Genomic DNA, 24,794 nt, shown 5'->3' on the forward strand with positions numbered 1-24,794 from the left:
CGCCAAGGTGCTGTGGGATAAGTACTTTGCCAATTATGGACTGCTGGCTAGGATATATTTTGATCAAGGATAGGATTTTGAAAGCCGACTCATGAAGGAACCTCTGTGGGATAAAAAAAATCATGAACACTGCCTTACCACCAACAGGGCGATCCTCAACTAGAGAGATTCAAGAGGACCCTATTGAATATGATGGGCACATTAAATACTCAAGGGAAGGAACGATGGAGTCAGCATGTGCACCACCTAGTATATATACGTATAACTGCACCCAGAAAAACTCTACAAGATATTCATCCTATTACTTGATGTTTGGATGGGAAGCCCGATTACCCATTGACCTGTGTTTTGAAGTGGTGGCAAATGGCACATCCCCAATCACGTAAATTCAGTATGTACAGAAGCTCAAGGAATAGTTGCAAGAAGCATACAAACTGTCCACTGCTGCTGCTGATATGAACAATCGAGGGAAAATAAAAGCCCTTGTGATGAAAGAGTACACGGGCAAGAGCTACAAGTACATGACAGAGTCCTTATCCGAAATCTAGGCATACCCAGTAAAAACAAAATAGTGAAGTGCTGGAAACCAGAGCCTTATATGCTAGTCGAGAAACTAACAGGACTAACAGTATATTGAGTAAGGTCCGAAAAAGGAAGTGGGCCAGAGAAGAACCTGCATAGGAATCATCTTCTGACAATAGTTCAGTTAGTGTGATGCCATGAAAAAGAAAGTATTCCAGGAATAGCTAGTCAAGCTAGGAGAAGTGATAGACTAAACCAAGGACAGGGTCCTGGGAGTAGCCTACAGAGCCAGTGTGGGTAGGATAGTGATGAGGAGTCAGATCAGGATGAGAGATACCAAGGAGGGGGAATGTTAGGGCACCTATCTAATATCCTGGATCAGGAAGAGCGGCATCCTCCTCAATAGGTGTCTCCAATATGACTAGCAGGGCCTCAGGACAGAGAAAATCATTGAGCGGGATCCCGAAGCAGAGGAATTCACCCCAGTGGGCCCCAATGAACAGGATAGCAAAATTAAAGATGCAGTAGTACTATATAGCACCCTTTTTGAAGCACAGACCTGCAACAGTTAGTACACAACAAGTTGTGTCGACACCATCACAAGCCAACATACCCACGATTGGGGTGGCTAATATACTACTGGCACTGATTGACACCTGCGCAGAATTATTGGGGATTGTGTTATATTTCTGTACTATGTGTAATGATCCTTGGCCGAGGATCACAAGGTTCCCGAATTAGTAAGGCATAGGTAAAATTAGTTGTATCGCCAATACTGTGTCTGTATTCTTCCTGCCATGTGACCGTAGGCCACATGTGGCTCAGTAAGATAGTACAAGAGACTCAGGTCCCGTCCTCAGCAATAGTCATACGTCTGAGAGCTGAAAGTAGAAGGGTTAAACATACTATTAGCATTGCGTTAGCCTTTCCATGACTACTTTTACACTGATAAGTAATACCACTTTGTCTTTATTCTTGTTCCCACTCAGTTTGTGATATGTTTGGCATTTTGAGTGCCTGTATGCGGTGGGAGAGGCGGTCACCTAGGCAAAAAATGGCAGTTATATTTTGGATCTAATTATGAGTCACTGGTTATTGCATTTTTTCAAAGACAATGATACTGTATAATCCAGAGGTATCTTCAATCATTGTTTAAAAGCCAAGACATGCTGCTACAAAACAAATATTAATCCCATTTCTGGATAAGGTCCATATTTACTAAGCAGTCTTGCCTTAAAACGCCTTTTGGCACTGGAAGACACCCTACCACCTATTGGGTTCAATGGGTTGGAAGCTGCCTTCCAGTGTATGCGGAAGACGTCTTAGGAATTATATATGCAGTATATATATAAGAGAGAGAGAGAGAGAGAGAGAGAGAGAGAGAGAGAGAGAGAGAGAGAGAGAGAGAGAGAGAGAGAAACATTGAAGAAATCTGTGTAAATAATACATCTGAAACTGTATTAGACAAATAACATTTAACAGTTTACCTATTTTTAATGACAACCCTTCTCTCCTGAGCTCAGCAGTTCAGTTTTTAGAACATACCCCTTGAGTTATAGCTCTACTCTTTCCTCTCATTCACAGTAAATTTGTATAAATATTAATATATAACCAAATATTATTATAATTGAATCCCATTTTCCATTGTTATGGGCAGGATCTAGCAATTAAAAAAAGACTTATTTTTTAAGGCACTCTAGTATTTCATAACAGAATCACAGGACGACTAACTATTATGAAACAATCTCAACAGGTTTGGGCAATAGCAAATACTGTAGTAAGAAAATGTCCTACCTGCATATACTTTTTTTTTTTTGTCCACAAGCACAGGACTCCTACCTTACATCACCTGTGCGTGTTTACACATGCCCATTTACCTTACATACAGTACAGTATGGTTTAGTAGAATTAATTAAATGTATACAAGCATTGGCAAACCTATACTAAATGACATCATGTTTTACAAGAACTTTTAGTTAAACCTATTTAGAATAACTTGCACAGTTCATGTATTTACAGGAACAATGTTCTGGCGTGCTTAATAATTACTAGACATGACATCACTAAAGTAGAAACATCCAGAGATATCAGCCTCCTGCAGCACAAGGCAGAGTGTGAAAGATGAAATTTGATATAAGGGCTGTACTGTAGTTACAATTGACTGTCTGTGCTGAGGTGTACGGTGCATGGTGAGTTGTGGCTGAACGCAAGCAAATACTATTGAACTTATGCTTACCAACTTGAGTGTCAGTGAACCATCAATCCATCACAGACTGGTAAAGGCCTCTCTTAGGCACAGATCCAGACCTACAGTGCTATTACCTACACCTACAGAAACATCATTCTTTAAATACAGCTAAGGGCTGGGAGTACAGGGAGGGGAGTACAGAAATCAAAGGTGGGAGGGGGGAAAGGGGGGAGTGTGCAACATTCCTTCCTTACAAGCACATATTACGTTAAAAGAATCCACAATGAATGACCAATGGCACAAGTAAATAAAAATTTACATACATACACTTCAAATCAATTTATAACCCTCTGTGCCTTATACCGTTTTGGTTGGCTGTCTCCCTGGGTGAGCTGGGAAGCAAAGTGGGTAATTATTGCAGAACATTGGACTGGTTTATGGGGGTGGGGGGGGGGGGTTCTAGTGTGTTGAGACTATCATAAATCAGCATGGCTGTCATACTTTCTGGAATTTCGAGCAAGAATCTCTCAGAACTTCAGTAAGTCTTTCCATTTTAAGAGAATACCAGCTTCTTGTTTCTATCTGGTTCTATCTGTTCTATCTGGCCAGGTTCGGGCTCATCCACGCCGCCACTATGGCACTGTCCTGGAACAGGATTGTATATTTCTGTTCCCCCCTTTGCAGCTCTCTCACTTACAGCTTTCTATATTTCAGTTGCATGCTTCTCTGCTCTGAAAACTCACAGTGCTTGTGTAAATTATACATTTGTTACATGTCCCTTTTTACACAGCCTGTAGTCTTGGTTACCCAAGCAACCTCCCAGTTTTCTTAGCTAGAATGGGCTATTACACCCCCCGTCTCTGCTGACAAGTTAGTTCAGTCCCATTACCCTTTTCCTGTGTGACACTTTCCCCTCACTTTCTTTCCTTCCTGAACTGGCTGAGTGAGTACACCTATGCTACACACCTCTTGGCAAGGCCATTCCGTTTTTACCTGCCTCTGACTACAAAGCACCCACACAGAGAAGCACTCTCTCACCACACCATACCATCCACAAGTGCCTGTATATGATTGATGCTTTCCCAATAACGTGAAGAAAATATAGCAGGACTTGGTGTGCTTTGGAAAAGGGGCTGAGCTAAGCTATCTGGCCTCATTCACATCTTACGTGACCCTGGTTCCAGAAAAGGCACATCGTGTTGCTGTCATATATGGGTAATGAGTTTGTTTTGGTATCTGTCCATATTCTCCTGAGGTTTGTTTAGAAGACATACCCATGGGCCGAGAGAGAAGAGAAGGCCCAGAACACTCTGCACCAGTCTGTGTACCCATTTTCAGATCTCTGCCACACCGGGGCACAGCCACCACTTATGAATAAACGGGGTGCATTGGCCACAGCCCTTAGGACACCTAGGGGACGATCCCGGATACATCTTGGCCAGGTGCTCCAGGGTTAAGTATCACCTATATAATACTTTATATGCATTGTCTTTGATCTGTGTACATATAGAGCTTGTGGCCGCCGCTTCAAATATTTCCCCCCATATTTCTGCTACAGTATATAAGTGAATTCTTTTTCTGGAGAAGGGAGAAAGATTGAGGTAAAGATGTTTGCAGTCGACCCTCTTTTATTTGGAGCCTTGCGGCACAGTGTCTTAAAAAAAGTCAAGGGTGGAGCTAGGCCTCTACCTTGTACAAAACCCTGCATCTGAAGGTACCTACAAATTTCGCCACTTGGGAGTTCATGCAGGTCCCTGGGAGTGGTGAAAGAAAGGACCTTGGACTTCTCCATAACATCCACTATCCTATGGGTCCCCCTTGATCTCCATGCTTCGAAGGTTGACCCAACAATACCTGGGGAGAAATGTAGGTTAAAAAATAGTGATGTCATCCCTGTTCTAACAAGAGTGAGCTTAGATTTTTTTTTATTCTTGTCCACAGCTCAAACTGTGAGATATCGTTGGTAAACAGCTGCTTGCTTTCTTTTGAGAAATCTTAGGGGACAACGAGATTGATCTTAATTCCAGGGGCGCCAGCAACAGTGAAGATTATGTCCCATAAAGTATGTGGCAATAATGACTGTTATATAATTGGTCCACGGTCACTATGTCCCTCAGGTTGGTTCAACTTTTCTTTCCACTTTTGCTAAAAAAAAAAGGTTTCTACAAATGCAGTAACTGTTCAGCTTGTAAGGATATGAAGCAAACCGATTCCTTCGCTAATTCTTCAGGGTCCCGTAATTTCAAAATACTCCCCTTTCTCAATTGTAGATCAAAAGGTGTCATATGTTACCTTACGTGCCTCATGGACAGCTTCCCACTTTGCTTTTGCTATTTAGTTCGTGGTATATATATAGCAGTCGTTATTGCCACATACTTCATGGGACATAATATTAATTGTGTTAATTTTTGTTACTATACATTTACGAACTGCTAGTTATCCTATTGGTCCAGGATCTTGCCTATGTTTATCATGGCAACCAATGTGAAGACACCAAGCTATGTGACTCTGCTGTAGACTCCTGTGATGTCAGTAACTCCGCCCACCGGCATCCAATTGGTAGACTCATCGCGGCATAGCTGAAAAAGAATCAGCTGTTTGATAACTAGTTGGTATCATGAACAAAAGAGATACCGGCGCCTTAAGAGTCCAATTGAGTGATAGTCCAGGGAATCCAAGACAGAATGATGAATGTCCAAAGGGAGTGACTTAGTAGTTCCTGAATCTTTAGATGATCGGATGTAACTTCCTCCGTGTGTAGTAGGATATGAAACGAGAAAGGAAAAAATATAGTGCAACACAGCTAACAAAATATACTCTGAAACAGACCTACAAAACAACACAATACAAACAAGACTAACATGAGACACACAAGGGCAAAGCTGAAAGTAAAAGTTAGTTTAATACAACTCTAAAACAATATAAAATGAATGGACGAAGTACCCAGAGATCGCCAATCCGGAGGAGTAAAACCGAAGCGCTACTCACAGGATGGCTGCTGTATACTAGCAATGGATAACAGATAAGGGATGGGATCAATCCTCCTCTAGCTGGATAGTGTAGTTCACCGGCGTGTTCCCCCGTGTCCCGTGCTCCCGTGCTCCTCAAACCGGAAGTGACGTCACCGGTGGGCAGGACTTTTGGACGAAGATCCTTCCTACTCCTGATCCAGAGCTTCAGCACTCCTCTCGTCAGCTTGTGAGGGGTTAAATGCAATAACCGTCCAAATGGTGGAGACAGATATCTGTATAGATGTATGATGATCCAGTAAGAGTACTCCACAGGACAATTTTCCTCTATAATCGCACTGATAATGGTCAGCTTCTCCCCAACTGAATAATGGAGGAAATGTAATACTCACATAGAAGACAGCTTATCCCTTTTGCATACATCACGCCAGTCAGTAACAGAAGAGAACAATCCAAGGATTGGAGCGGAGCACAGCTGTGAAAAATGGGGCTAACACCAGCAAAAAACGGCTAAAAAGTTATATTTTAATGGTCATGGTACATGGAGAACATCAGGTAAACACTCTGACGCGTTTCAGGCAAACGCCCTTTATCAAAGAGTGGGTTCGCGTCTGATCATACTCACATTCTTATAGATGATCCCCCATGTACCATGACCATTAAAATATAACTTTTTAACCGTTTTTTGCTGGTGTTAGCCCCATTTTTCAAAGCTGTGCTCCGCTCCAATCCTTGGATTGTTCTCCTCGTGGCATCACGTCGGAGCGTTATCATGGCGCTGTGTCATGACGCTTTATTATCTTTGTTTACTTTTGTAAATCGGATGTAACAGGCAGTAGGAGAGTTGGTCGCCCAAAAAATTGTGGTTAACTCATTCTTTGCCTTAGTGGTTAGTAAATTATAGCAATGTTTACAAGCCACTAATGGGGATAGGTAGTATAGTTTAATGTTGTTACTAAGACAGTTTACATTTTTTTTATTGCAGGTCAACATTGATAGCCAATGTAGTTATCTAGGTCTCCATAGAGAAGGCCTAGGTAGCCACACTGACAATCAATGGCGTTATGTTTTTAATATATGTATTTTATTATTTGTTCAATAGTGAGGTGTTTTTTAATACAGGCTTTTTTATATTTTTGGAATGGCAAACAGCATGATTAGCTACATTCGGGGTGGGGGTTAGGTTGGTTGGTTTGGGTAAGGGGGTGGGTGATGGGGTAGTTGCCCCAGGGAGAGTGGTTATGTCCCCTAGGAGGTGGTGGTGGGTTTAACCCCTTGTTTGCCTTTGCGGTTAGTAAAGCATTGCATGGCACAAAGTTTGCCAAGGGGGGAAGGTAGTGTATTTTTTGAGGTGTATTAATGCCTTTGGTGCCTGTGATAGACCTTGATAGTCACAAGCATCAAAAGGGTTAATGTTATTTCTGCCTTAGGGTTCTGTAATACTAGATATTGCAGATGACTATGCTAGAAATATTATTAATGCAATATCGATGCGGTAATAAACGGTCGTGTTAATTACCGCATTACGGCATTGGGGAAAATATCACACCTGGTAAATTGTTACTTCTGTCTAGAAATTGTGGTAATAAGACATGTTCTTTTTTTGGGGTGTGATATCAATTCTTTTAACGGAGCTTGATGTACTGGGCCTAAATCTACTATTAGGAATGGCAACGCCTCGAAAAAAGCCAAAACATATGCTGCCATTAATAGGAACATTAATAACACCCCTTCCCCCCGGCAACCAGACAACAAAATTTTATTTAACAAATCTGTCATGAGCAGACAACACTTATCCCTTCAAACACGACCCTTATTCAGACCCTTAAACTTCCTAAGAACAAAATCAGTTTTTACATCCACATCATCCTGCAATTTTGCTAAATAAGAAATCCCTGCTATTTACTTTGCCAAAGCACCACTGGACACTCTCAAAATCCTCTAACAAAAAGGCCAATAAACCCCTAACCATTTGTCTATCACGCCAATTGAAATAAAAGGGTTTCCTAAAATGACATTAATCACCACAATTCCTCAAATATGCGGCCCAATGCTCTTTTTGTTTAATACATTCTCTATGTAATCGTGACTAAATACCACAGGAAGTCAGAGTAGTGACAGCCCTCTCCTGCTGCTTCTGGTGCAGGATGTCGAAACGCCTCCACCTGCAAAAACAAGATACAGAATTTGCTATGTCGTTTGGAATACCTGGCACATGCTTAGCCTGACACCATATACTCAAAGCACCTTAAAATCCAGTTGTGCAAGTTGCAACAGATATATCACTGCAGAAGAGCTGGCCCAGCCATTATTAATTGCTAAAAAGCCATTCAAATGATCTGATTCTGTGCCTTGTGTTCTGCAGTCTTTCGTTTTACTAGTTTTTGCTTTTAAAAACAAAAGATCATACTGTATGAACAAAGTAAATCTTAATTCCCCAAAAAACTAATTGAGTTGGACCTTCTGTTTTAGTTTCATCAGAATGTCCCGCCAGCATCTGAAATTTTTTCAAAAGTCTCACACCTAAATCCTTACACCCTGGACTAACGAAAAGGAAATTACCCAGATTATTTATTTATAAAATATTTTACCAGGAAGTAATACATTGAGAGTTACCTCTCATTTTCAAGTATGTCCTGGGCACAGAGTTAAGACAAATAATACATGGTTACAAATACAGTTACATAAATGAACAAGGTATACATTATATACAAGACATTGCATGCACAGTTAAAGAAAATATATATTATGGGCGTTTGAAACAGTTACAGACCAGATTAAAATGTGAGACAGCCTTAGATTTGAAAGAACTTAAACTAGTGGTGGATGTGAGAGTCTCTGGTAGGTTGTTCCAGTTTTGGGGTGCACGGTAAGAGAAGGAGAAATGGCCGGATACTTTGTTGAGCCTTGGGACCATGAACAGTCTTTTGGAGTCTGATCTCAGGTGATAAGTGCTGCATGTGGTAGGGGTGAGGAGCTTGTTCAGATAGCTGGGTAGCTTCCCCATAAAGAATTTAAAGGCAAGACAGGAAAGGTGAACTTTGCGCCTAGACTCTAGTGATGACCAATCTAGTTCTTTGAGCATTTCAAAGTGATGTGTGTTGTAGTTGCATTGGTGAACAAAACGACAAATTGAATTGTATAGGGTGTCAAGTTTGCTAAGGTGGGTTTGAGGTGCCGAGCCATATACTATGTCTCCATAGTCAATAATTGGCATTAGCATTTGCTGTGCGATACGCTTTCTGACCAGGAGACTTAGGGAGGATTTGTTCCTGTAAAGTACCCCTAGTTTGGAATAGGTCTTGGTTGTCAGGGTATCAATGTGCATTCCGAATGTTAAGTGGGAGTCAAACCATAAGCCCAGGTATTTAAAACTAGTGACAGGTGTTAGGGTGGTTTTAGCGTTGGTTCTAATCAGGAGCTCAGTCGCTGGAAGCTTTAAAAATTTAGTGTTGGTCCCAAATACCATTGTTACAGTTTTGTCAGTGTTTAAAAACAGTTTGTTTTGGGAAATCCAGTTTTCGAGGTTCAAAAAGTCAAACTGAAGTATGTGTTGAAGGTCAGAGAGGCTATGGCTGTGTGCATATATGATTGTGTCATCTGCATACATGTGTATTGAGGCTTCTTTACAAGCTGTGGGAATATCATTAATGAACACTGAGAAGAGTAGGGGCCCCAGAACAGAGCCTTGCTGGACACCACAGGTGATATCCAGGGGGTTGGAGTTAGAGCCTGAGATGGACACATGTTGGGATCTTCCTGATAGGTAGGACTGAAACCAGTTTAAAGCATGTTTCCCTATTCCAGAGCTCTGGAGTTTGTTAAGCAGGATAACATGATCAACTGTGTCAAAAGCCTTTGCAAAATCTAGGAATATTGCACCAGTGAGTTGTCCCCGTTCCATTCCACACTGGATTTCATTGCAAACTTTTAGCAGGGTAGTTACGGTGGAGTGTTTTAGACGAAATCCAGATTGGAATTGGCTAGGGAAATTTGTCTTGGTATAGTAATCGCTAAATTGGGAGTGGACACATTTTTCCATGACTTTGGATAGAATTGGGAGAAGTGAGATTGGCCTGTAGTTAATGCAGATAATGGATTACTGAATGAAATTCTGTCTCCTTTTTAACCACACATTCTATAAATGTTGCAAATACTTCAAAATAAAACCAAGATACTGTATTGAACAATCCAGGGTAGGAATCAGTCAAAATAATAAAAACCCTCCAGCATGTTCAATGTCACACACAGGGAAGGCTGTGATAGGAATAATCTTTTATTGAGACAAATAGCTTTTGGATATTTACATTTCATACAAAACATCCTATAGGTTTAAATGACCAGCAAGAGTACAATTGTTTTCTTGATGTCAGATGATCGTTTTAATTTTCAGCTCTGCCTTGGTCATCGCAGGGAGACAGAGATAGCACAGCCACCTCTGTTGTCACGGACCCTCCAGCACTGATGGATCACATGACCGCACTTTGAAACAATCATGTGATCCCTTCTGGGTACCGGTTGCCAGACCTGAAGTGAAAGGGGAGGGTCTACCCCTTATGTCCGATCATGGACAACCTTTAGAAAATTAGCAAATGGCCATGACGTACTCTCTACGTCAGTTAAGCGCTGAATTAATGAATGTAGCAATCCTTGAAAAAGCTGTTCTTACAATCAAAATGTCATCTGGCTCAATTAATTAACTTACATTTTCCATGAAAGTCTGTGTGCCCAACTAATTTTTGGAAGACTTTGTATACACCTTGGGACCTAGGCAGGGAGAACCAAATTAGCATACAGCAGTGGCTGACCACTTGCATCAAATTGATAATTTTGGCAGAGAGGAACTATAGGAATCCTTCTTTCTTAGCTGATAAGATTCCACCTCCAGACCCAGATTAGAAATTCTAAATGGTTCAAAAGTTCTACAAGGTAACCCATTTACTCAATGTCTCCCTCACTATGTCAATGTAGCAGTCCACTGATTTTAAGTTATCCAACCAAGGTAGCACAAGGGAATCATCCAAAGGAATAACAATGCCATATCTAAAACCTTAATGTCAACAAAAGAGAAAAAGGAGCACATCCCATTTGGCAGGATTCACAGAAACTCCATAACGGGGCACTCAGGGTGGGAAAAAAAGTATATCAAATTTATTATATATGCAATTGATGGTAGAACTAACAAGACAAACTATAATAAAAGCATTAAAAAAATGTAAGTTGACCGTCCTCAAAGAAATTGTCACAACAGTAATGTAAATGAAATGCTGTAACTCACCCTACATGAAGTTATACTAATAGGGTGTCAAGTGACAAAAAAAGCATCTCAGATAATGCTAAAGGTACTAAAACCTCACAATAATCCCCAAAGTCCAGGAGGGGTTAATAAATGACCTCTCCTGAAAAAATGAAATATCTGCACAGCAAGCTGGATAGAGGTAAAGAATTACCTAACCTCAAGACTAGGCATATATATAAATACCCATCACTAAGTAACATACATATGTATATAGTAAACCCTGGTGGAAAACAGTATGAATGTCGGCTAGAAACATTTAGCAACAAATCATGTTCCCGGGTACAATGTCAAACACTGGGAAGATAGTAGCAGGGTAAAGTACTTAAATGAAATGTAATATGCAGGAATTGGATGAGAGCCAATTAGAAATGTAAAGTATCCCATAATGGTATAATGGGTTCTCAGCAAAGTGCTGCTGGCTCCTATTATGTGGTAAAAGCAAGAGCCCAATCTACAGTATTATCTCCCACATGAGTATGTTGATAGATGGTGAGCAAAGACACATTAGGGATCAAATAGGGCTCACAACAGGCACTGTGGTTTCCAGTCTGTGCCAGCAATGTTCTAAATAAGTCCCGCACACTGCATATATCTTATGTGGACCCGTGAGTAACACATGTAAGTCCCTGCAGTTGCAAGAGATGAATGGAAAACCTGCATGCAACAGGACAATCGAAATGAATCTGTATGACATCCGTGGTGTGCTGTGTGCAGCAAACAGAGGTGAATCCTGGGACATCCACGGTGCCCTACTAGGATGGAATCGAATCCACACGCTGGATCAATGGCATAGAACACAGCACCACCAGGGAACAGCTGAATGCACTGTGTGAGGCGGGGAAACAGTCAGAAGAAACACCTTCCCTTAATAATTTACCTAATTAGAAAAAAAGAAGAACCGGCGCCACAGTGAATAATGAAAACCAAACCAATAGAATGTAATGTCCAAATGGAGTCCTATTACAGTTGGTAATCAAGGATGCTCACGTCAACGATGTGATATGAAAAAAAGAAGAAAAACAAATTATGGTGCAGTAACTCAAAAGGAGGTGAAAAGGTGGGCTAAACACACAAGACAAACAGGACATACAAACCAAGACAAACACACATGAAACGTAACACTAGCACAGGCCTATTAATAAAGAAATGCTGATTTAATAAGGTGGAGGGTGAATGAGACACGCATCCGGAGGGGCAAAATTACAACCCTACTCACAAGATGCCAGATAAAACAAGCAGCGAACTGGGGACATGCAGCTGGGCTTCCAAGATGGCGACCGGGATCCTCTCACTGGCGTCCTCACGTGACAGGGGTGAAAGGCTGAATCCCTCAGGTGATACAACTTCCGAACGGATGTGACGTCACGTCCGCTGGAGATCCACACCGGACGTTCTTAGAGCACTAGTCCTCCACTGGTGAGCCGCAATGTCCTCAAAAGTCAACCGCTTGACTTAGCTAAAAATCGCCAGATACACACTTCTCCAAACCTGGAACAGCACTAAAAACACTGGAAACTTCCCGACGCGTTTCGTACGCAAGCGCGTACTTCTTCAAGGGATGTGCCAACCCCTTGGACTCTATGGTATATATACCATCAGTCCTGAGCTCTGATTTGTTAATTAATGATTGTATTAAATTAACCCCATATTGGGCATACTCGAGGCGGCACTGGGGGATAGGCAGATGCTAAACAAATACACAAAAAACACAAAAAACTTAGACAACATTAAACATAATGACATTAATACATAAAAACATTAAAACATTAAAAAGCATTAAGAAAATAAATATTAAGAGGCAGACAATTGAATGATTCAAAAAAAAGCCTTAAGTTCAAAGTCTATGTTTAACCCTTTAGGGGACATAGTTTTCAGTTCATATATCCAGTAAGCTTCACGCATACTGGCCTGCTGGAGTCTATTTCCCCCTCTTGGGTTAACATCAACTATCTCGATAGCCTGACAGCAAAGACCATTAGGGTTTTTGTCATGACAAACGAGAAAGTGATGTGAAACACTGTGTGTCACCAAGCCCCTTTTAATATTGTAAATGTGCTCGTAGATACGTCTTTGGAACGTCCTCCCTGTTCTGCCTACATATTGCAAGCCACAGGGGCATTGCAATAGGTATATAACATATATTGAATGACAGTTAATAAATTTTTGTATGGAGTAGCTCTTATTAGTGACGTTAGATTTAAACTGTCTAGCACTCTTACTATAGAGGCATGCTGTACACTTAGCACAGGTATAAAAGCCTTTCAAGCTCCCTCCTTGTCCCTGCTTATGTTGTTTCACTGGACAGCTGGGGGCTAGCTTTGACTTAAGGTTATTGGCCTTTGAAAATATGATGTTAGGTCTTTTGGGGAGAATGTCCACTAACACCTCATCTTGTAACAAGATTGGCCAATATTTGTTAATAATTTGTTTTATTTTTGGCGCCATCTCATTATACTGCGTAATGAACGCTACCTGCTTATTACTCCTTTCTTGCGTATCCTTTTTTTTATATTGGAGTAAAGTATCTCTATGTATCCCATTGACTTGATTAAAAGCTTCATTAAAGTCAGACTCTGAATATTTTCTATTAATAAATTTTTGTTTTAGATCTTCAGATTGGATCATAAAGTTCTCTACTTCGGAACAATTACGTTTAAGGCGTACCAGTTGGCCTTTAGGAATGTTTCGCAACCACTGGGGGTTATGCTGACTATCTGCGCGTACATAATTGTTAGCCTGCACAGGTTTAAAAAAGGTCTTAGTGTGCAGTATTTCATTTTTAACATATATGTGAAGATCTAAAAAATTCATGTGCTCAATGCTAGAACTACAAGTGAATTTAAGATTAAGGTGATTGTGATTAAGGTATGTGCAAAAATTATCAAGTGATTCCTGAGTGCCTGACCATACAAAAAACACATCGTCAATGTAGCGCCGCCAGAGCACCAGGTTTGCTCCTAGAGGACAGTTGTTCCAAATAAACTCCTCCTCCCAACTGTCCATAAAAAGGTTGGCATAACTAGGAGCAAACCTCGTGCCCATAGCGGTACCACATTTCTGAATGTAATACTGTGAGTTGAATGTGAAATAATTGTGTGACAAAATAAACCTAATACCGTCTATCAAAAAATTCCTTTTAATGGGTGAATAATTACTTGAAGTTTCCAATTTGCGAGACACGGCCACACAACCTTGATGATGATTAATGACAGTATATAAAGATGTTACATCAGCCGTGGCAAGTATATAGCCACGCTGCCATTTTAGATCTTTTAAAATTTATAAAATATGTGTCGTGTCTCGCAAATAGGATCTAACACCAGTGACAACAGGTTGGAGATGGTGATCAATAAATTGTGAAAGGTTGGAAGTGAGGGAAGAAATACCTGAAATAATAGGTCTCCCCGGGGGTGCAGTTAAACTCTTGTGTATTTTAGGTATAAAATAAAATAACGGTGTACGTGGAAACTGAACCGACAAAAAATTAAACTCATCTTCACATATTGCTCCACTATCTACGCCAGAAGTCAGCAATTCTCCAAGTTCGGCCTTAAATTTGACCAAAGGATCACCGCTAAGGGGGAGGTATGTGGTTCTGTCACTCAAAAGTCTATTAGACTCCTGTAAATAATAATCTTTGTCCATCACCACAATACCCCCACCCTTATCAGCTGACTTAATAACAATGGAGTCATTCTTCTCTAGATTTTGGACTGCCTCTTTTTCCTGAATATTAAAATTATCCTTTTGGATTTTGTAAGTTCTGCATGAATTCTCAAGATCTGTACTAACCATTTCTACAAATGAGCTCACCAGGTGTCCTTGGGCGAACTTAGGGTAGAAAGTGGATGTTGGCTTAAAGATCCTTTCATGAGGGTTAGTCATACTGAGTGCCTCTCTATTAGGGCTCATTTGGTTGGATATTGCGTCCCTAGCAAAATATTTTTTCAGGGCGAGTTTGCGAGCAAATTTGTGGACGTCTATAAATAGGTTGAAACTATTTGGTCCACAAACCGGGGCAAATGTAAGGCCTTTGTTGAGTACCCTCTTTTCAATATCAGTTAGATGGTGTTTGCTGATATTGAAAATATTGGAATACTCAACCCTATTCTTTAACTGATTTCTACTAGTACCTCCTCTTCTCCCTCGGACCCTGTCTTTCTTTTTTTGTAATTCATAGGAGGTTGATTTTCGGATGGTTGTTTGACAATTTCCACCTCTGGAAAGATATGCTCTCTCTCTTTCCTCCATTCTAAAAAAGAAAAGTTGGACTTAATGGCAGGTGTAGGGAGGGGTGTGTATGAAATGCTCTCCGCATCACTCTCAGATCCTATATCGGACAGCAGTGTGTATCTATTGCTGACCGGTATAGGTATTGACTGTGGTAATGTCAGTGCATCATACCGTTCCTTGGCTCTTTTTTGCTGCAAATATAAACTTTTGTCATGTAACGGTGGTTTAGTAGGAATAAATGGAGTAGGAACTAATACATTAGTAATGGGTCTCTTAGGGCCAGTTTTCACTTCCTTATGCATAAATTTGCTCCTATTGGCCTTAAGCTCTTTGGATCCTATTGGTGGAGTTGGTTTCTTAATTTCTACCTTAGTGGCATTAATCTCCTTGGTTTTCTTTGACCAATCTCTTTCGCAACCTGTATCGTAGTCCTGCTTATCTCTAAAAAATTTCAGTTGTTTAGTTTGGACTATTTCAAGTTCGGCCTGATCCAACCTTTTTTTAATGGTCGGTTCTAAAGCAAGCAACTCATTATTGTCTTTGTATGGTTCAAGTTGAATTTTCATATCTAAGATGTGATCATCCAACTCAATTAGGGTTTTCCTTCGCTGATGCACCAACAGTTTCATGAGAGAGAATGAACAGTTGTCTAATATTTCATTCCACTCTTTCATAAAATTGACATTGTGTGCATCAGCAGTAGGTTTTTTCCGGACCCTAAGCCCCCTTGGAATGCGGTGATTTTCCAAATACTTGCTCAGTGTGGTGGCCTCCCACCACTGTTTGCTTTCTAACATAAGTGTCTTCTCCAACTGAGCAAGTATTGGATGAAAATCTTCAGTCACATTTACAATAGATTGGACTGAACTTGGATCACTAAAAATATGATCAACATTCACATTTCTGCGAGATCTCATAAAAAGAGAACTCATGATATCTTTGAATTTACAATGAAAACTATGTCCCCTAAAGGGTTAAACATAGACTTTGAACTTAAGGCTTTTTTTTGAATCATTCAATTGTCTGCCTCTTAATATTTATTTTCTTAATGCTTTTTAATGTTTTAATGTTTTTATGTATTAATGTCATTATGTTTAATGTTGTCTAAGTTTTTTGTGTTTTTTGTGTATTTGTTTAGCATCTGCCTATCCCCCAGTGCCGCCTCGAGTATGCCCAATATGGGGTTAATTTAATACAATCATTAATTAACAAATCAGAGCTCAGGACTGATGGTATATATACCATAGAGTCCAAGGGGTTGGCACATCCCTTGAAGAAGTACGCGCATGCGTACGAAACGCGTCGGGAAGTTTCCAGTGTTTTTAGTGCTGTTCCAGGTTTGGAGAAGTGTGTATCTGGCGATTTTTAGCTAAGTCAAGCGGTTGACTTTTGAGGACATTGCGGCTCACCAGTGGAGGACTAGTGCTCTAAGAACGTCCGGTGTGGATCTCCAGCGGACGTGACGTCACATCCGTTCGGAAGTTGTATCACCTGAGGGATTCAGCCTTTCACCCCTGTCACGTGAGGACGCCAGTGAGAGGATCCCGGTCGCCATCTTGGAAGCCCAGCTGCATGTCCCCAGTTCGCTGCTTGTTTTATCTGGCATCTTGTGAGTAGGGTTGTAATTTTGCCCCTCCGGATGCGTGTCTCATTCACCCTCCACCTTATTAAATCAGCATTTCTTTATTAATAGGCCTGTGCTAGTGTTACGTTTCATGTGTGTTTGTCTTGGTTTGTATGTCCTGTTTGTCTTGTGTGTTTAGCCCACCTTTTCACCTCCTTTTGAGTTACTGCACCATAATTTGTTTTTCTTCTTTTTTTCATATCACATCGTTGACGTGAGCATCCTTGATTACCAACTGTAATAGGACTCCATTTGGACATTACATTCTATTGGTTTGGTTTTCATTATTCACTGTGGCGCCGGTTCTTCTTTTTTTCTAATTGTGCTTTGACTGACTGTACTGTCAGTGTGTACCTGGCTGCCAGTTTTTTAACATATAAGTGTTTTAATTTATATATTAGCGCTGTTTTACACCATTCTTTTTTCTGTTGTTAATAATTTACCTGCCTCATTATTGAGGTAATTGTCTTGCCAAGGGGCAAGCTCTCTTAATCCCACTGGTGTCCTCACTCTCTCCCACAACTTTGACACCAGATTTTACTTGGACAGCTCAAGCTAGAATTGGCAACATGCTTGCCATTTACAGAACTTATCATTAAACAGATGCTCTCTTGTTTCCCACTGGCCCTAGTGCTTATAAGGGCGACCATCTGAAAGGGTGACTGCTTATGGGAGGTCATCTCTGCTAGCCATAAATGTACATCTTTTTATCCGCATTCCATGTAGAAACATATTTTGTCTGAACTTCTCTTCATACCTTAACCAAGCCTTCCCTTCATAACTCTTAAAAGCTTCAAAAATAATATATACTGAAGGTGTTTTTTTTCTTGTTGGTCACAACATTTTGATTGATATTTCACTTTTAGCGGAGGTACAAAAACACGTAATGTATATACAGGCATGCCCCACATTAATGTACGCAATGGGTCCAGAGCATGTATGCAAAGCGAAAATGAAGCACTACCTTTTTCCCACTTATCGATGCATGTACTGTACTGCAATCATCATATACGTGCATAACTGATGTAAATAACACATTTGTAACAGGCTCTATAGTCTCCCCGCTTGCGCACAGCTTCGGTACAGGTAGGGAGCTGGTATTGGTTCAGGGCGTGCTGACAGGCGCATGCGCGAGCTGCTGTTTGCCTATTGGACGATATATCCTTACTCGCGAGTGTACTTAAAGTGAGTGTCCATAAAGCAGGATATGCCTGTATATACATTTGTGTGAAAAAGAAAGTACACCCTCTTTGAATGATATGGTTTTATATATCAGGAGATAATAACAATCATCTGTTCCTTAGCAGGTCTTAAAATTAGGTAAATACAACCTCAGATGAACAACAACACATGACATATTACACAGTGTCATGATTTATTTAACAAAAAAAAAGCCACAATGGAGAAGCTATGTGTGAAAAACTAAGTACACCCTTACTTCTTCCCTAGGAATTAAGATGCTAAGTAGCAGACAGGTGCTTCTAATCAAATGCCCTTGATTAATTGATCATCAGCAAGTGTGACCACCTCTATAAAAGCTGAAGTTTTAGCAGTTTGCTGGTCTGGAGCATTCAGGTGTGTGTTAACACAATGCCCAGGAGGAAAGACATCAGCAATGATCTTAGAGAAGCAATTGTTGCTGCCCATCAATCTGGGAAGGGCTATAAGGCCATTTCCAAACAATTTAAAGTCCATCATTCTACAGTGAGAAAGATTATTCTTAAGTGGAAAACATTCAAGACAGTTGCCAATCTTCCCAGGAGTGAACGTACCAGCAAATTCACCCCAAGCTCAGACCGTGCAATGCTCAGAGAAATTGCAAACAACCCCAGACTTACATCTCAGACTCTACAGGCCTCAGTTAGCATGTTAAATGTTAAAGTTCATGACAGTACAATTAGAAAAAGACTGAACAAGTATGGTTTGTTTGGAAGGGTTGCCAGGAGAAAGCCTCTTCTCTCTAAAAAGAATATGGCAGTACGACTTAGGTTTGCAAAGTTGCATCTGAACAAACCACAAGACTTTTGGAACAATGTCCTTTGGACAGACGAGACCAAAGTGGAGATGTTTGGCCATAATGGACAGCGTCACATTTGGCGAAAACCAAACACAGCATATCAGCACAAACACCTCATACCAACTGTCAAGCACGGTGGTGGAGGGGTGATGATTTGGGCTTGTTTAGCAGCCACAGGACCTGGGAACCTTGCAGTCATTGAGTCGACCATGAACTACTCTGAATAGCAAAGTATTCTAGAGCCAAAGTAAAGAAGAGTGGGCCAAAATTCCTCCACAACGATGTGAGAGACTGATAAAGTCATACAGAAAACGATTACTTCAAGTTATTGCTGCTAAAGTTGGTTCTACAAGCTATTGAATCATAAGAAATACTTAGTTTTTTCACACATGGCTTCTCCATTTTGGCTTTATTTTTGTTAAATAAAGCATGCCACGGTGTAATATGTCATGTGTTGTTCATCTGCGGTTGTATTTATCTAATTTTAAGACCTGCTAAGGAACAGATGATTGTTATTATGTCCTGATATGTAAAACCATAGAATTCAAAGAGGGTGTACTGTCTTTTTCACACAACTGTATGTATATTAATAAGGCACAGCACATTTGAGGAAACTTTTCCCCAACCACACTGTCTAAAGTGATATATGCTTGTAACCAATTGTGAAAGGTTCTAGGCATGGTTTTATTCTTTGAGTCCTCAGATTCTCTCCCCCCCCCCTCCACACACACCCCCCCCCCTTTACAGACATGCCCAATACAATCAGATGCAATTAAAATATATCCAGATATTCCTTTACCAAAATATCCTCTTTAATAAACAAAGGTAAATGCAACCCCAGAGGCCTTGCAGCGCAACATAATGTATCTCTTAACTCTCTCTGGAACCTGTACAGACTCATTATCCCTGAAGATAATAGATTACCCTCACATAGTGAAGATGACTGGGGCTCTAATAAATGGTGTTTCAATAGAAAATAAATCTTTAGGATTGAGAATTCTTAACAACATATAGCATTGAGAAGAGGCTGAGGAAACCCCTTTTTGCAAGACTTAAGTAAATAATGATGCATAGGAGTACTCTAGGAGGGTTTGGTGTTGAATTCTGTCATATAACCACGAATGTATTCAAATGCATCAGCATAACACCTCCAAAGATAAGCCCATCAATGATTGGGGTTGTACTCACAATTCTTGGTCACTCCCTAGTGAGGAGCACAGCCACAGGAGTGTCTTCACTTGCAGGGTTAATCTTCACAGGACAGGAGATCCCTGGGGTCATTGGAGTTAAATCCTCTTAATGCCTCTGTGTGCAAAAAAGCGTGGAGAGAATACTAATAGAACAAACAAGGCAGCCAGCCCTGATTCACGCTGCAACACAAAATGCAAGGAAAGCAAGGGGGAGAACTTAAAAGCAATTTAATGTGCCAAAAAGGAAAAAAAGCACTGACATGTTTCACCAGACAATGGCTTTATCAAAGGTGGACCTATCCGCTGAATCTTCCTGCTCAATGATGCTCTTGTCCTGTGGCACAGATTGGCACTGCCATTGCGGGCTGCCCTTGTAAATGGTGTTACAGCCACTGCACCGCTTGCTCCCAAATCACCAGGCACCTTGTCTGTGTCCAGTGGGATCACTGATGGTAATGCTAGACCTACCAGGTAATCTTTTACCCATGCATCACCTTTTTTAAAATGCCCTTTCTTTTATCTATGCCTGAGAATTTAGCTCCATCAGGCTCCATATTTTTGTGCGGAAGAATAATTAATTGACGTGTTTAAAAAAAGAAAGGTATTGGTTTTGTATTTGTCTTCCTGTGAGGTCTGGTGACATTTTCATTTAAGAAATGTGGGGTCAGCCGGATGCGATATGCAACTTTATCGCGCTCTGTGATGCTGTGTCTTCTGCTTTTTCCTTCTATTACCCTAACAGTGGGGTCCCCAGAGGTAACTCATAGTGGTCCAACCTCCAAGCACACCTGGTTAATGATATAAACTACATTATCCCTGGTAAAATAAAAAACAATAACATTGCCTGATGTTGTCATGAATTTCTATTTGAACAACCAAAGATCAGCTGAAGGAAAAACACAGATTGGTACTTTCAACTATTATCATAGCATCATCACCACTGGCAAAACCCATTTCCCCTACCTTAACTGCTGAATAAGATTCACTAAGGTTTGATATGGGTTATAACATTTTGATCCGGTATCAAGTCTGACAGAAAAACATGCGATCAACGTTCAATAACCCATATCAATCTTTAGCGAATGCTGACCTACTGTATGAGCATCAGCAATAAAGTCCCTTTTTGCAAATTCAAATTTCAAGAGCACACTTATCATAATGCACAATAATATCTGACAAATTTCCATATGCATGTATGGAAAGCATCTCTATAAGCAGGAAAGTCTGTGAATATAAGCACAGAAATCCAATGACATGCTTATCTTCATTGCACAATATAATATTTCACATCCTTACCTCTATAGCAAATTATTTATCTTGCTTCTTTCCTGTACATTTTGTTTTACGAGACCATCGAACCTTAGTTGGAATCTGTGTAATATCTGGCCAAAGAAAATGTCACTTTCCAGGCTCCTTTAGTCGGTTTGTACAGCTCCACAGTGCAGATATATCATTTTGGGATTGTAGAAATTGTGGGTTATTTTTCACCTCCTGGAGTTTAATCTCTTTTCGTAAGATGTTTAACAATAACAAGAAGTTAAGGAACAACATACAGAAGTGCTATTATGGTTTTAGGTCTTTGTTACTGCAGTGTAATGTGTTCCAGGTCAGGATCTTCACATAAAAAAATTGGCAGTAAAATTATATAACTACAATAAAAATACCTCTCTGACTAAAATGATAGTTGAAGAGTACTGTAGGTTATGGATTAAAGCAGCAAATCCCCCAGCAACCGATCTGAGTTTAACTAAGTTTAAAAAAAAAAATTGTAAAAAAGCTTTTCTATTGTTACAAACATGATTCAATCTCTAGTTTCAGAGGTTACCATGGTACCTTTGGACTGCAATGAGCTCTTGGGAGAACATACTGTCTTGGCCCGAATATAGTGCTATCTTTTTTTCCCTAAAAACGTCCTTCCGAAAACTGTACTTGTATTATATGCACAGCCTAACACCTTTCATTTTTCACGTAGAACACCTTCAAAACTTTAGGGTCGTATTATGTGCGAGGCCGTACAATATTCGGGCCAATACGGTAATTTTAACCTCCTGAACCCTTAATATTTAATAAAGAAAAAATAATCAGATTTTAAACATAGAAACAGCAAAGGAAAAGGCAAACAGAGATCTCTTAAATATACATGCAGTCTAAGAGGTATATTCAGGTAGCTTCGATGTTATCACTGCAACATCGAACGGTGTTTGCATGTTCCTACCGAACGGTATGAATTTTGTGAACAATGCTCTTCTGTAAGATATATCGCTTGGTAAATACCGTTTGGTACAAAAATAATATACCGCATGAGTTGGAATTTGCTTTTGAAGTGAAATGCCTGTGCAATTTAGCTCTAGTCTTGAAAAGCTGTGCAGAGAGAAACTGCACAGCTCTTACAGGTGATTGCTGCTTTTATTTTAATTTTATTAACATAGTATTGAAGCAGAGGGTCTCTGGACCTAAACCGCATTAGTTTCAGGTCCTTGGACCCCCTGCTTCCTGAGATACAGGCCTGAATTCTCAAGGTTCACGGCCCACGTGATACTGGGGCCTATACCTTGGGAAGCACGATCCACGGACCTGAAATTAATGCGGTTCAGGTCCAGAGACCCCTGCTTCAATACTATGTCATTGAAATAAAAATAAAAACAGAGCTTCATTACCTTAATGGCTAACCGCTAAGGTAATGAATGGGTTAAATAGCTGTACTTGATTTGTTAGTGGTAGAGGGGGTGGGTGAAGGTCATAGTTGCCCCAGGGTGGGTGGTTATGTGTCCCAGGAGGGATTACCCCCTCTCTTTCCTTAGCAGATACAACCACTAAGGCAATGAAGGAGTTAACCCATCGCGTGTGGCCTAACCACCAACCCAGGGGCGACTATAACCTTCACCCAACCCCTCTACCACCAACACCACCACACAGGAAAGTTCAAAATTACCATTAGCCAAATATGGATAATAGCGCTTTTGCCTATTCAAATAAACAATACATTGCAATAAAATACAATAGAATACAAAATACAATACTATAAAAAAAACACTGTAGCCATTTTATTCATTTATTATCCCAGTCAGTTATATTTGCCCTCAATGGGGCATAGATAGCCACATTGACACCCCTCTACCCCTCCACCCCTCTACCCCCAATCCCTTCTCCCCCAACACATACAGTAATGCGCAAAAGCCGTATTATTCATATCTGGATAATAGCGCATTTGACCATTAAAAAAAAAACAGTATCCAGCCAATATAAAGTAAATAAATGTAGTACTTGCCCCTGCCAGGATAAAGGCCACATCTTTGTCCTCCTTTTCCATTTCCGTGACACCAACATTTAACAAAAAACACTAGCTACTGGCTGGTAACCTCTTAATCACCTTAGTGGGTAGTAACCACTATGGTAATTAAGGGGTTAACACCTCACGCTACCCAACCAGGAGGCCCAACCACCCTCCCTGGGGCAACTACCCCGATACTCCCTTCCCTAACCCCATCAGCACACCCACACAAATGGGCAAAAGACCTAGTAGCCAAATATGTCTAATATGGATATTGCCCATTTGTGATTGTAAAAAAGAATAATATACAGTACTTTTAAACAAAAAACATATTACAGGACATCAAAAAATAAACACTAGAAATAAATCCATTGATTGTCACTGTGGTTACCTATGCCCTCAACAGGGCTGCAGATTGCCACATTGGAACCCAATGGCAACATAAAAAATAAAATTACAAAAAAAAATCACATTACAATAAAATAAAAACAAACAGTAGCCAAAACATGCATTGATTGTATAAATGTGGTTATCTATGCCCTCAAGGGGCACATTGATAGCCACATTGGCAAAGAATGGGCATCCTTTAAAAAAGACACAATTAAATAAAATACAATCAAAGTGTTTCTTACCCTTGCCGAGATTTAGGCTCATCCTCCTCATCCAACTGCGGCACCAACAACTCTTGACCCACCTAGCATTGAACCTCATCTTGAAGTACAGCATGATGTGTGTCCACGATCCTCAGTTGCTTGAAGAGGTGTCACCAGTGAGTAGATCTTCTTTCTTTTCATCCTATCTTCTTTTTTCTATTGAACAGGTCCAGGAGATGTTTACTGGCCATCTTCTTCCCGTCAAATGAGAGGTGACAAGCCTTATATAAGGCCTGTGATGTCACATTTGACAGATCTCTGGTACATTCCACCAAACAGATTGGTGGATGGACCATGTCTCTAGTCATAATGTTTGGGAGAGAATGTATTCTCTACCAAACTTGATGTTCGTTACCCTCCATTTTTTGGAGTGATATGATGTCATCTTAAAGGGAGGGAAGCCTTCCAATCAAGGATATGCTTCCCTCCCTTAAAGGTGATGTCACATCACCCAAAAAATGGAAAGCATCACATGGTAAATCCACAATTGGATTGGTGGATGTACTGTGCATATGATTCCATTGGTTGGTAGAGATGTCATTTTCTGCCAAACCTGATGCCTAGACATGGTACATCCACCAATCTGATTGGTGGATGTACAATGGGTCTGTTAAATTAGACGTCATAGGCCTTATATAAGGCCTGTCATGTTTGATTTGACAGGAAGAAGACAGTGAGTCAACATCTTTTTGAACTGCTCAAGAGAAGAAAACACACAAAACCCCAGCAAGCTCTTTTTGGGAAACCCTGAGCCCCCACAATATATATATATATATGTATATAAGCAGTGTTCGACAAATCATCCAAAAATCTACTCGCCCAACCAAA

General features: G+C 40.4%; 1 long non-coding RNA gene across 1 annotated transcript; it reads right to left on the bottom strand.

Annotated features, from left to right (window-relative positions):
* Positions 1 to 3,295: 3,295 nt before the first annotated feature.
* LOC142493391 (uncharacterized) lies at positions 3,296 to 21,618 on the bottom strand. The gene is made up of 4 exons (XR_012801093.1): positions 21,339 to 21,618; positions 20,041 to 20,157; positions 7,777 to 7,844; positions 3,296 to 5,954 (listed from the first exon to the last, which is right to left on the bottom strand). It is a non-coding gene; the product is annotated as an uncharacterized LOC142493391 (long non-coding RNA).
* Between the last annotated feature and the right edge of the window lie 3,176 nt (positions 21,619 to 24,794).

This window comes from Ascaphus truei, chromosome 4, assembly GCF_040206685.1.
Source record: "Ascaphus truei isolate aAscTru1 chromosome 4, aAscTru1.hap1, whole genome shotgun sequence".
NCBI lineage: Eukaryota > Metazoa > Chordata > Amphibia > Anura > Ascaphidae > Ascaphus > Ascaphus truei.